We start from the raw sequence: 12,735 nt of genomic DNA, 5'->3' as shown, positions 1-12,735 counted from the left end.
TAGCCGTGGTCGCTCCTGTCTCTGGAGCTCGTTTAGGCGGTGCTCTGAATCCCCTCTCCTCGTGCACCCCAAAACAATTGTCTCTTGCCTCTTCAGCAGCGCCAGACCTTTTCCCGGACTCCCTCCCGGCTAGCTGTGGTGCACTATCCCCCTTCAGGCTGTGTTCACGCAGCCAACCCCAGTCCTCTCCCTGGGGTCTGACCTCCAAAGCCCGAGCCTCAGCTCCCAGCCCCCACCCATCCTGGCGTGTGAGCAGAGAAGCCTCTCGGGCTTGTGAGTGCTGGTCTGCACAGATCCTCTGTGTGGGAATCTCTCTGTTTTGCCCCCCACACCTCTGTTGCTGCACTTTCCTCCGTGGCTCCGAAGCTTACCCCCCCCACCTGCAGTCTCCGCCCGCGAAGGGGCTTCCTAGTGTGTGGAAACCTTTCCTCCTTCACAGCTCCCTCTCACTAGTGCAGGCCCCATCCCTATTCTTTTGTCTCTGTTTTTTTCTTTTTCCTTTTCCCCTACCCATGTACGTGGGGGAGTTTCTTGCCTTTTGGGAGGTCTGAGGTCTTCTGCCAGCGTTCAGTAGGTGTTCGGTAGGCGTTGTTCCACATGTAGATGTATTTCTGATGTATTTGTGGGGAGGAAGGTGATCTCCACGTCTTACTCTTCCGCCATCTTGAAGCTCCCCCTTCTCTCTTTATCTTTCAGTTTTGCCATTTTACATACAGTATGTCTTGGTGTGGTCCTTTTTGGGTTGATCCTATTTGAGACTCTCTGGACTTGGATGTTTGTTTCATTTCCCAAGTTAGGGAACTTTTCAGCTTTTATGTCTTCAAATATGTATTTTGCCCCTTTCTCTCTCTCTTCTCCTTCTGGGACCCCCATAATGAGAAGGTTAGTGTGCCTGATGTTGTCCCAGAGGTCTCTTAAACTGTCCTCATTTTAAAAATTCTTTTTTTCTTTTTTCTCTTCAACTTCCGTGATTTCCAGTACTCTGTCTTTAGTTCACTGTTTCATTCCTCTTTATTACATAGTCTACAGTTGTTCCCTTCTAGTGTATTTTTCATTTCAGTGACTGTATTCTTCATCTCTGTTTTGTTCTTCATATTTTCTAACTCTAATAAACTTCTTTCTTCTCACTCTGTTAATCTATTTTTTCCCAAGTTCTTTGAACATCTTTAGATCAGTACCTTGAAATCTTTATCTGGTAGATTTCTTACCTTCACTTCACTTAGTTCTTCCTCTGGAGTTTTATCTTCTTACTTCATTTGGAACATATTCCTCTGTTTCCTCATTTTGCCTAATTTGTTGTTTTTATTTTTATGTATTCAGTTACATTTCCCAACCTTGGAGAAGTCACATTTTGTAGGAGATTCCTGTGGGTCCTAGCAGCATACCCCTCTCTGATAACCAGAGGTATATGCTCTAGGGGTACCCCTTATATGGGCTGCATGTGTCTTCCTGATATGGTGGGCTGACTACTGTGGGCAATCTGGTAGGAGTGGCTGACCCCTGGTCCAGTTGATTGCTAGACTGCCTTGTGGGGCCTGCTAGCAACTGGTAAGTGGGGCCAGGTCACAAGGCAGCTGGCTGTGGACCACCAGGGTGTCCCATGGCTAGTGCCGGTTCACTGGTGGTTTGAACCTGGTCCCAAGGTCTCTGGTTGCAGGCCCCTGGGGATCCCAGAGCTGGAGTTGACATGCTGGTGTGCAGGACTGGTTCCTGACATCACTGGCTACAAAGTCCATGGTGTTCAAAAGCTTGTGTCAGCTTGCTAGTGGGTGGGGCCAGATCCGAGGTCAGCTGGCTGAATGGCCCAAGGTGTCCCAGTGTTGGTGTTGGCCCACTGGTGGGTGGTGCTGGGGTTCAGGGGGTCCTCATGTTTGTGCTGGCCTGCTGATTAGTAAGATGGGGTATAGCAGGCTGTGGGACTGCATTGTTTCTGGTGCTGTTAACCTACCACCATTGTGTGGAGGAGGTGTCCAGGGGATCCTGGGGCTGGTGTACATCCACTGGTGGGTGAGGTCATGTGGGGAGAGAGCTGGCCACTCATTGGTGGAGCCATGTCCTGAGTTCTCTGGCTACTTGTTGCAGAGGTACTGGTGCTGGCTCATTGGTCGACAGAGCTCGATCCTAGGGTCCCTGGCTGCAGGGCCCTCAGGGTCCTAGAGTTGGTATTGGGCATTTTATGGATGGGGAAAGATCTCCAAGCCTGGCTGTGGGACCCAGGTAGTCCCAGGGCTAGTGCCTGTACATTGGTGGGCAGGTCTGTGTCCTGGGCCCTCTGGTGGACAGGGTTGTATCATGGGGTGGCTGGTGGGACAGGAGATCTCAAGGCAGCTGTCCTGCTGTTGGGTGGGGCTGTTTCATTCCCAGGCTAGCTGTTTGGCTTGAGGCATCCCAGTAACAGTGTGGGGCTGGTTGCCGGTGCTAATAAGCTACATGGAGGATTCCAAAATGGCACTTGCCAGCACCTGTGCTTTGTGGTGCAATGAGCTCCAAAATTGGCTGCCACCAGTATCTATGTGAGCTCCTTTCCTTCTGCTTCTGGGAAGGCACTCCAAGATCAGCAGGTGGATCTGACCAAAGCTTCTTTTAAATAACTGCTTTTGCCCTGTGTCTCAGAGCATGTGAGATTTTGTGTGTGGTCTTTAAGTGTGGAGTCTCTATTTCCTACAGCTTTCTGTTTCTCCTGAAAGTAAGCCCCACTGACCCTTAAAGCCAAATGTTCCAAGGGCTTGTCTTCCTGGTACAGAGCCCCCAGGCTGGGGAGTCTGATGTGAGGCTCAGACTCCTCACTCCTTGGGGAGAACCTCTGCAATTGTAACTATTCTCCTGTTTTTGAGTCACCCACCAGGGGTTATGGGTCTTATCTATGCCCCTCCTACTTGTGTCATTGTGGTTTATTCTTTATACCTTTAGTTGTAGAAGATATTTTCAATTAAAATTCTGGCATTTCTTATCAATAGTTTCTCTGTAAATAGTTGTAAGTTTGCTGTGCCCATGGGAGAAAGTGAGCTCAAGGTCTTCCTACTCCTTACTCTGTCATCTTGGCCTCTTCCACTACTTCAGATATTTTAAGTTTGAGAATGCTTTGAAACTTTCAAATGGAAACACCAAGAAGGCAACTGTATATTAGAGGATAGAGTATTTATTGAAGGTACAAAATGAATGTCAAAGCTTAAGGAAAACCCAAAGATTTGTTGTTCAGACTCTATTCAACAACAGACTCTATTTTTATTAGATATCTTCCGATAAATTTATTTCTTCTAAACTTAATCATATAGGTGACAGTGGCATGCATAGTTTACTTGTACAGAAATAAATCTTGCTAAAGCAACATTCTATGATGGTGGCAACTTACCTGGTTTTGTTTCTCTGCTTGTGAACATCTTGACTGCAATAGTCATATAGGATTTAAATGTTACTTGGTGTTCTTCAACTTCAGATTTATTAATGCTTAAAAGAGTATTAATTATATATATATATATATAAAAGTATAACTGAATCACTCTGCTATACTACTGAAACTAACACAATATTGTAAATCAACTATAGTTCAATTTAAAAAATACATTAACCTACATATTGATATGGAATAATGATATTAAAACTCTAAATGATATGTGATCATTAACATATAACTCATATATAACCATGTTGTGTATATATATATATGATATATAATCATTAAATATCATATATATATATATATTTTAAACATATTTACTGGAGTATAATTGCATTACAATCTTGTGTTTGTTTATGCTGTATAACAAAGTGACTCAGCTATACATATACATATATCTGCATATCCCCTCCCTCTTGCCTCTCCCTCCCACCCTCACTATCCCACCCCTCTAGGTGGTCACAAAGCACTGAGCTGATCTCCCTGTGCTATGTGGCTGCTTCCCACTACCTATTTTACATTTGGTAGTGTATATATGTTAATGCCACTCTCTCACTTCATCCCAGCTTACCCTTCACCCTCCCTGTGTCCTCAAGTCCAGTCCTTACGGCTGCATCTTTATTCCTGTCTTGCCCCTAGGTTCTTCAGAAACAATTCTTTTTTTTTTTAGAATCCATATATATGTGTTAACATACATTATTTGTTTTTCTCTTTCTGACTTACTTCACTCTGTATGACAGTTTCTAGTTCCATCCACCTCACTAAAAATAACTCAGTACCTTTTATTTTTATGGCTGAGTAATATACCATTGTATATATGTGCCACATCTTCTTTATCCATCCATCTGTCTATGGACACATAGGTTGCTTTCACGTCCTGGCTATTGTAAATAGAGCTGCAATGAACACTGTGGTACATGATTTTTTGAATTATGGTTTTCTCAGGGTATATGACCAGTAGTGGCATTGCTGGCTCATATGATAGTTCTATTTTTAGGTTATTAAGGAACCACCATACTGTTCTCCATAGTGGCTGTATCAATTTACATTCCCACCAACAGTGCAAAAGGGTTCGCTTTTCTCCACACCCTCTCCAGCATTTATTGTTTGTAGATATTTTGATGATGGCCATTCTGACCGGTGAGAGGTGATACTTCACTGTAGTCTTGATTTGCATTTCTCTAACGATTAGCGATGTTGAGCATACTTTTGTGTGTTTGTTGTCAATCTGTATATCTTCCTTGGAGAAATGTCTATTTAGGTCTTCTGCCCATTATTGGATTGGGTTGTTTGTTTTTTTGATATTGAGCTGCATGAGCTGCTTGTAATTTTGGAGATTAATCCTTTGTCAGTTGCTTCATTTACAAATATTTTCGCCCATTCTGAGGGTTGTCTTTTCATCTTGATTATGGATTCTTTTGCTGGGCAAAAGCTTTGAAGTTTCATTGGGTCTCATTTATTTATTTTGGTTTTTATTTCCATTTCTCTAGGAGGTGGGTCAAAAAGGATCTTGCTATGATTTGCGTCATAGAGTGTTCTGCCTGTGTTTTCCTCTAAGAGTTTTATAGTGTCTGGCCTTACATTTAGGTCTTTAATCCATTTTGAGTTTATTTTTGTGTATGGTGTTAGGGACTGTTCTAATTTCCTTCTTTTCCATGTAGCTGTCCAGTTTGCTCAGCACCACTTGTTGAAGAGGCTGTCTTTCTACATTGTATATTCTTGCTTCCTTTATCAAATATAAGGTGACCATATAAGGTGTGGGTTTATGTCTGGGCTTTCTATCCTGTTCCATTGATCAATATTTCTGTTTTTGTGTCAGTAGCATACTGTTTTGGTTACTGTAGCTTTGTAGTATAGTCTGAAGACAAAGAGCCTGATTCCTCCAGCTCCATTTTTCTTTCTCAAGATTGTTTTGGCTATTCAGGGTCGTTTTTGTTTTTACAGAAGTTGTGAAATTCTTTTTTCTACTTCTGTGAAAAATGCCATTAGTAATTTGATAGGGATGCATTGAATCTGTAGATTGCTTTGGGTGGTATAAACATTTTCACAATGTTGATTCTTCCAATCCAAGAACATGGTATATCTTTCCATCTGTTTGTATCATCTTTAGTTTCTTTCATTAGTGTCTTATAGTTTTCTACATACAGGTCTTTTGTCGTCTGAGGTGGGTTTTTTCCTAGGTATTTTAGTCTTTTTGTTGCAATGGTAAATGGGAGTGTTTTCTTAATTTCACTTTCAGATTTTTCTTCATTAATGTATAGGAATGCAAGAGATTTCTGTGCATTCATTTTGTATCCTGCTGTTTTACCAAATTCATTGATTAGCTCACGTATTTTTCTGATAGCATCTTTAGGATTCTCTATGTATTGTATCATGTCATCTGCAGTGACAGTTCTACTTCTTCTCTCATTTAGATTCCTTTTATTTCTTTTTCTTCTATGATTGCTGTAGCTAAAACTTCCAAAGCTATATTGAATAATAGTGGGGAAAGTGGGCAACCTTGTCTTGTTCCTTTCTTAGTGGGAATGGTTTTAGTTTTTTGCCATTGAGAATGATGTTGGCTGTGGGTTTGTCATATATGGTCTTTATTATGTTGAGATAGACTCCCTCTATGCCTACTTTCTGGAGGGTTTTTATCATAAATGGGTGCTGAATTTTGTTGAAAGCTTTTTCTACATATATTGAGATTATCATATGCTCTTATCCTTCAATTTTTTAATATGCTATATAGCATTGATTGATTTGAGTATATTGAAGAATCCTTGCATTCCTGGGATAAACCCCACTTGATCATGCTCTATGATCCTTTTAATATGCTGTTGGATTGTGTTTGCTAGTATTTTGTTGAGGATTTTTGCATCTGTGTTCATCAGTGATATTGGCCTGTAGTTTTCTTTCTTTGTGACATGTTTGTCTGGTTTTGGTATCAGGGTGATGGTGGCCTCGTAGAATGAGTTTAGGAGTGTTCCTCCCTCTGCTATATTTTGGAAGAGTTTGAGAAGGATGGGTGTTAGCTCTTCTCTAAATGTTTGATAGAATTCACCTGTGAAGCCATCTGGTCCTGGGCTTTTGTTTGTTGGAAGATTTTTAATCACCGTTTCAATTTCAGTGCTTGTGATTGGTCTGTTCATATTTTCTATTTCTTGCAGGTTCAGTCTCAGAAGGTTGTGCTGTTCTAAGAATTTGTCCATTTCTTCCAGGTCGTCCAATTTATTGGCTTATAGTTCCTTGTAGTAATCTCTCATGATACTTTGTATTTCTGCAGTGTCATTTGTTACGTCTCCTTTTTCATTTCCAATTTTGTCGATTTCAGTCTTGTCCCTTTATTTTCTTGATGAGTCTGGCTAATGGTTTATCAATTTTGTTTATCTTCTCAAAGAACCTGCTTTTAGTTTTATTTGTCTTTGCTATTGTTTCCTTCATTTCTTTTTCATTTATTTCTTATCTGAACTTTATGCTTTCTCTCCTTCTGCTAACTTTGGGGTTTTTTTGTTCTTCTTTCTCTAATTGCTTTAGGTGTAATGTTAGGTTGTTTATTTGAGATTTGTCTCGTTTCCTGAGGTAGGATTTTATTGTGATAATCTTCCCTCTTAGAACTGCTTTTGCTGCATCCCATAGGTTTTGCATCATCATGTTTTCATTGTCATTTGTTTCTAAGTATTTTTGATTTCCTCTTTGATTTCTTCAGTAATCTCTTGGTTATTTAATAGTGTATTGTTTAGCCTCCATGTTTTTGTAGTTTTTACAGTTCTTTTTTTCCTGTAATTGATACCTAGTCTCATAGCGTTGTGGTCAGAAAAGATACTTGATACAATTTCAATTTTCTTAAATTTACCAAGGCTTGATTTGTTACCCAAGATATGATGTATACTGTAGAATGTTCCCTGAGCACTTGAGAAGAAAGTGTATTCTGTTGTTTTTGGATGGAATGTCCTATAAATATCAATTAAGTCCATCTTGTTTAATGTGTCATTTAAAGCTTGTGTTTCCTTATTTATTTTCATTTTGGATGATCTGTCCATTGGTGAAAGTGGGGTGTTAAAGTCCCCTACTATGATTGTGTTACTGTCGATTTCCCCTTTTATGGTTGTTAGCATTTGCCTTATGTATTGTGGTGCTCCTATGTAGGGTGCATAAATATTCACAATTGTTACGTCTTCTTGGATTGATCCTTTGCTCATTATGCAGTATCTTTTTTTGTCTCTTATAATAGTCTTTATTTTAAAGTATATTTTGTCTCATATGAGAATTGCTACTCCAGCTTTCTTTTGATTTCCATTTGCATGGAATATCTTTTTCTAACCCCTCACTTTCAGAAGTATGTTGTGTCCCTAGGTCTGAGGTGGGTCTCTTGTGGACAGCATATGTACAGGTCTTGTTTTTGTATCCATTCAGCCAGTGTATGTCTTTTGGTTGGAGCATTTAGTCCATTTACATTTCAGGTAAGTATTGATATGTATGTCACTATTAACATTTTCTTAATCGTTTTGGGTTTGTTTTTGTAGGTCTTTTCATTCTCTTGTTTTTCCTGCCTACAGCATTTTGTTTGCCATTTGTTGTAAAGCTGGTTTGGTGGTGCTGAATTCTCTTAGCTTTTGCTTTTCTGTTAAGGTTTTAATTTCTCCATCGAATCTGAATGAGATCCTTGCTGGGTAGAGTAATCTTGGTTGTAGGTTTTGCCCTTTCATCACTTTAAATATGTCCTGCCACTCCCTTGGGGCTTGCAGTTTCTGCTGAAAGATCTGCCATTAACCTTATGGGGAGCCTCTTGTATGTTATTTGTTGCTTTTCCCTTGCTGCTTTTAATATTTTTTCTTTGTATTCAATTTTTGATAGTTTGATTAATATGTGTCTTGCCCTGTTTCTCCTTGGATTTATCCTGTATGGGACTCTCTGTGGTCCCTGGACTTGATTGACTATTTCCTTTCCCATATTAGGGAAGTTTACAACTATAATCTCTTCAAATATTTTCTCAGTCCCTTCCTTTTTCTCTTCTTCTTCTTGGATCCCTATAATTCAAATGTTGGTGTGTTTAATGTTTTCCCAGAGGTCTCTGGGACTGTCCTCAATTCTTTTCATTCTTTTTTCTTTATTCGGCTCTGGTGTAGTTTTTCCCCCTATTTTATATTCTGGGTTACTTATCCCTTCTTCTCCCTCAGTTATTCTGCTATTGATTCCTTCTAGAGAATTTTTAATTTCATTTCTTGTGTTGTTCATCGTTGTCAGTTTGCTCTTTCGTTCTTCTAGTTCCTTGTTAAATGTTCTTGTATTTTCTCCATTCTATTTCCAAGATTTTGGATCATCTTTACTATCATTATTCTGAATTCTTTTTCAGGTAGACTGCCTATTTCCTCTTCATTTTTTTGGTCTGGTGGGTTTTTTCTTTACTCCTTCATCTGTTGTGTATTTCTCTGTCTTCTCATTTTGCTTAACTTACTGTGTTTGTGGTCTCTTTTTCACAGGATGCAGGTTCATAGTCCCTGTTGTTTTTGGTGTCTGCCCCCAGTGGATAATTGGTTCAGTGGGTTGTGTAGGCTTCCTGGTGGAGGTGATTGGTGTCTGTGTTCTTGTGGATGAGGCTGGGTCTTGTCTTTCTGATGGGCAGGACTGCATCCAGTAGTGTGTTTTAGGGTGTCTGTGACCTTATTATTATTTTAGGCAGCCTCTCTGCTAATGGGTGGTGTTGTGTCCCTGTCTTACTAGTTGTTTGGCATTGGGTGTCCAGCACTGGAGCTTGCTGGTCATTGAGTGGACCTGACTCTTAGTGTTGAGATGGAGATCTCTGGGAGAGCTCTCGCTGATTGATATTACTTGGGTCTGGGAAGTCTTTGGTGGTCCAATGTCCTGAACTTGCCTCTCCCACCTCAGAGGCTCAGGGCTGACAACCGGCTGGAGCACCGAGACCCTGTCAGCCACACGGCTCAGAAGAAAAGGGAGAAAAAGTAGAAAGAAAACAAAATTTTAAAATAAAATAAAATAAAGTTATTAAAATAAAAATATACGTATTATTGAAATAAAAAGAATAAAAAAGTAATAAAAAAAGCAGAGAGCAACCAAACCAGTAAACAAATCCACCAATGATAACAAGCACTAAAAACTATACTAAGATAAGCATAAAAATCTGAAACTAATCAGTCACATGCAGTAAACCCTAAGTCTACATATGCTCCCAAAGTCCACAGCTTCAATTTTGGGGTGATTCATTGTCTATTCAGGTATTCCTCAGATGCAGGGTACATCAAGTTGATTGTGGAGATTTAATCCGCTGCTCCTGAGGCTGCACAGAAAGATTTCCGTTTCTCTTCTTCGCTTGCACAGCTCCTGGGATTCAGCTTTGGTTTTAACCCCGCTTCTGCATGCAGGTCCCCCTCTGGCGTCTATTCTTCACCCAGAGAGGACGGGGTTAAAGGAGCAGCTGATTAGGGGGCTCTGGCTCACTCAGGCCAGGGGGAGTGAGGGGTACGGAATGCAGGGTGAGCTTGGAGGGGCAAGCTTGGAGGGGCAGAGGCCTTTTTGACATTGCAACAGCCTGAGGCATGCTGTGTGTTCTCCCGGGGTTGTTGTCACTTGATCACAGGACCTTGGCAGTGGCAGGCTGCACAGGCTCCCAGGAGGGGAGGTGTGGATAGTGACCTGTGCTTGCACACAGGATTCTTGGTGTCTTCAGCAGCAGCCTTAGCATTTCATGCCTGTCTCTGGTGTCTGCGCTGATAGCCGCAGCTATCACCCGTCTCTGAAGCTCGTTTAGGCATTGTTCTGAATCTCCTCTCTTTGTGCACCTCGAAACAATGGTCTCTTTACTCTTAGGCAGGTCCAGACTTTTTCCCAGACTCCCTGCTGGCTAGCTTTGGTGCACTAGCCTCCTTCAGGCTGTGTTCACGCAGCCAACCCCAGTCCTCTCCCTGGGATCTGAACTCCGAAACCCAAGCCTCAGCTCCGAGCCCCCACCCGACCTGGCAGGTGAGCAGACAAGCCTCTCAGGCTAGTGAGTGCTGGTTGGTACCAATCCTCTGTGTGGGGATCTCTCCACTTTGCCCTCTGCACCCCTGCTGTTGTGCTCTCCTCTGTGGCTCTGAAGATTAGCCCCCCCCACCCCCCGTTTCCACCAGTGAAGGGGCTTCCTAGTGTGTGGAAACTTTTCTTCCTTCACAGCTCCCTCCCAGAGGTGTTGGTCCCATCCCTATTCTTTTGTGTCTGGTTTTTCTTTTTTCTTTTGCCCTACCCAGGTACATGGGGAGTTTCTTGCCTTTGGGGAAGTCTGAGGTCTTCTGCCAGCATTCAGTAGGTGTTCTGTATGACTTGTTCCCCATGTAGATGTATTTTTGATGTAGTTTTAGGGAGGAAGGTGATCTCCACGTCTTACTCTTCTGCCATCTAAGGTCCTCCCTCTATCATATATATTTAACTGTCATATATTAGTTATGTTTAACCATTGTATAGTATACATGTAACTTATTTTTTATTTTAAAATAGAATGTGAACTCTATTTTAATTGTATAAACATAACTGATAAGGTTACATAGAATGATTTCCCTACAGTAGTGGGTGGAAATATGACAAAAAATTTAATGCATAAAGAGAAAAAAATTAGAAAAGGAACCATAACAACAAGAAATTTGAAAAGTAGAGAAATGGAAAAAACAACAATAGAAGAAGCTAAGCGGGGATGAAGGAAAGCATTTTTCTAGATCAGGAATATTGGAAGATGCTTCAAGAATGAAGTAAACTACCAAGATTACTGATTAATAGCAGGGTTACTCATTAGTCAACTTTTTATAAGTACATGGAAGAACATTTCCTTGATTCTGCAACTGATTTCTTATAAGTCTAAATCAGTGCATGGCCATCAAGAAGAATGTGCTTGGAACTGAAAGTCTGTGCTAAGTAAAATTTGGGGCTTAGAAATTCTTTACAAAGCCATGTTCCCCAATAGGGTCAACAGAATTTTCAAATGTTTTTGGCAAAATTAGACTAAAGAAACAGAAGAAGTTTGTTTGTTTGTTTGTGTTTTTCTGTGGCTGGGAGAGAGTGTATTTGAATCGCAAAATTTTTATTAAAGGCTGCTGGATATGTTTGAAGCGGACTTTCAGAAGGATTCTAAAACTGAAAACTTTAGAGTCTTTCAAGTTAAATGCCTTTAAAGTCATTTCAAATTCTTTCTACTCTACCCATTCCTAAAATTATAATATGATATTGCATTGAGATAGGATGACGATAAAACAGTACTACCGAGAGTGCAAATCTGAGGCAACTATTTGCCATTTTTGTAACAGTATTGTATGTGCAATGATTTACAATAATGGCATTAGTTTTCCAAACAGTAATGTGAACATCTCAGTCAGTTTTGTTATGTTTATTGATGAGATTATTTTCCATATTGCTTTTCTTACTAATTCACATACATATATGGAGATTATTGCAGCACAACATTTATTATTTACTTTTTTATCAAGACTCTTCAAGAAAAATGTTGTTATAAAGATGCACTTTTTAAATAAGGAAAATTTATAATCTCCAAGATAGTTATTTTTCTTGTTATCTCTGTTGCATCTGAACTAAACTGAGCATATATGCAATTCCAGTTTATAGTCAAAGTTTGTTTGAATATTTATTCTTCTGTGTTATATGATTTTACAGTGGAAATAAAACATGACTTTTGTCCCAATAGACTATGAATGTGCTCACATGGTGCCAAAAATCTGGATAAAATGAAACAATTTCATCAGTTATCTGGCTATATTGCAATATCTACATGTTGGTTGCTGGGTAGATGAAGCATCAGTGTAACAATAGATTCTAAACTTGAGAAAAAGAGGTATACCTTCTTATAAAAATTAATAAAAATTAGGTCTAAAGCAATTAAATTTTGTTAATAAGTCAGTTCAAATAATAATTCAATTAGAAAGGGTTTTATAAAGCCTCTAGTATACATTTAATACTATGGTAAGTATCATGGGAAACCAAAAGAAATATGAAAATACTAACACTAATTGTGTACCAGGCCCTGTGTTAAGCTTATTACTTTTATTTTCAAGCAACTCTATGAAGTAGAACCAAATATTATATTGATTTTAAAGATGAACAATTTGAGGTATAAAAAAGTACATTTTTCAAGATCATACAACTAGTAACTAGCAGAGCCTGGATTCAAACTCAGTCTTTCTGACTTTAGAATTTGAGTTATGATCTACTATATTCTTGTACCTTCAGTTTTAAAAGCATCTAGTCAGAAATATGGGACTAGAGACCCACCCAGCAGAATATAATCAAGTGGAATATCATGTAGAACAAGCAGATATTACTATGAGAGATTGAGTAGAGAATAGACCCTGGAATTC

This window comes from Eubalaena glacialis, chromosome X (genome assembly GCF_028564815.1).
Source record: "Eubalaena glacialis isolate mEubGla1 chromosome X, mEubGla1.1.hap2.+ XY, whole genome shotgun sequence".
NCBI lineage: Eukaryota > Metazoa > Chordata > Mammalia > Artiodactyla > Balaenidae > Eubalaena > Eubalaena glacialis.
This window is presented reverse-complemented; position numbering follows the sequence as displayed.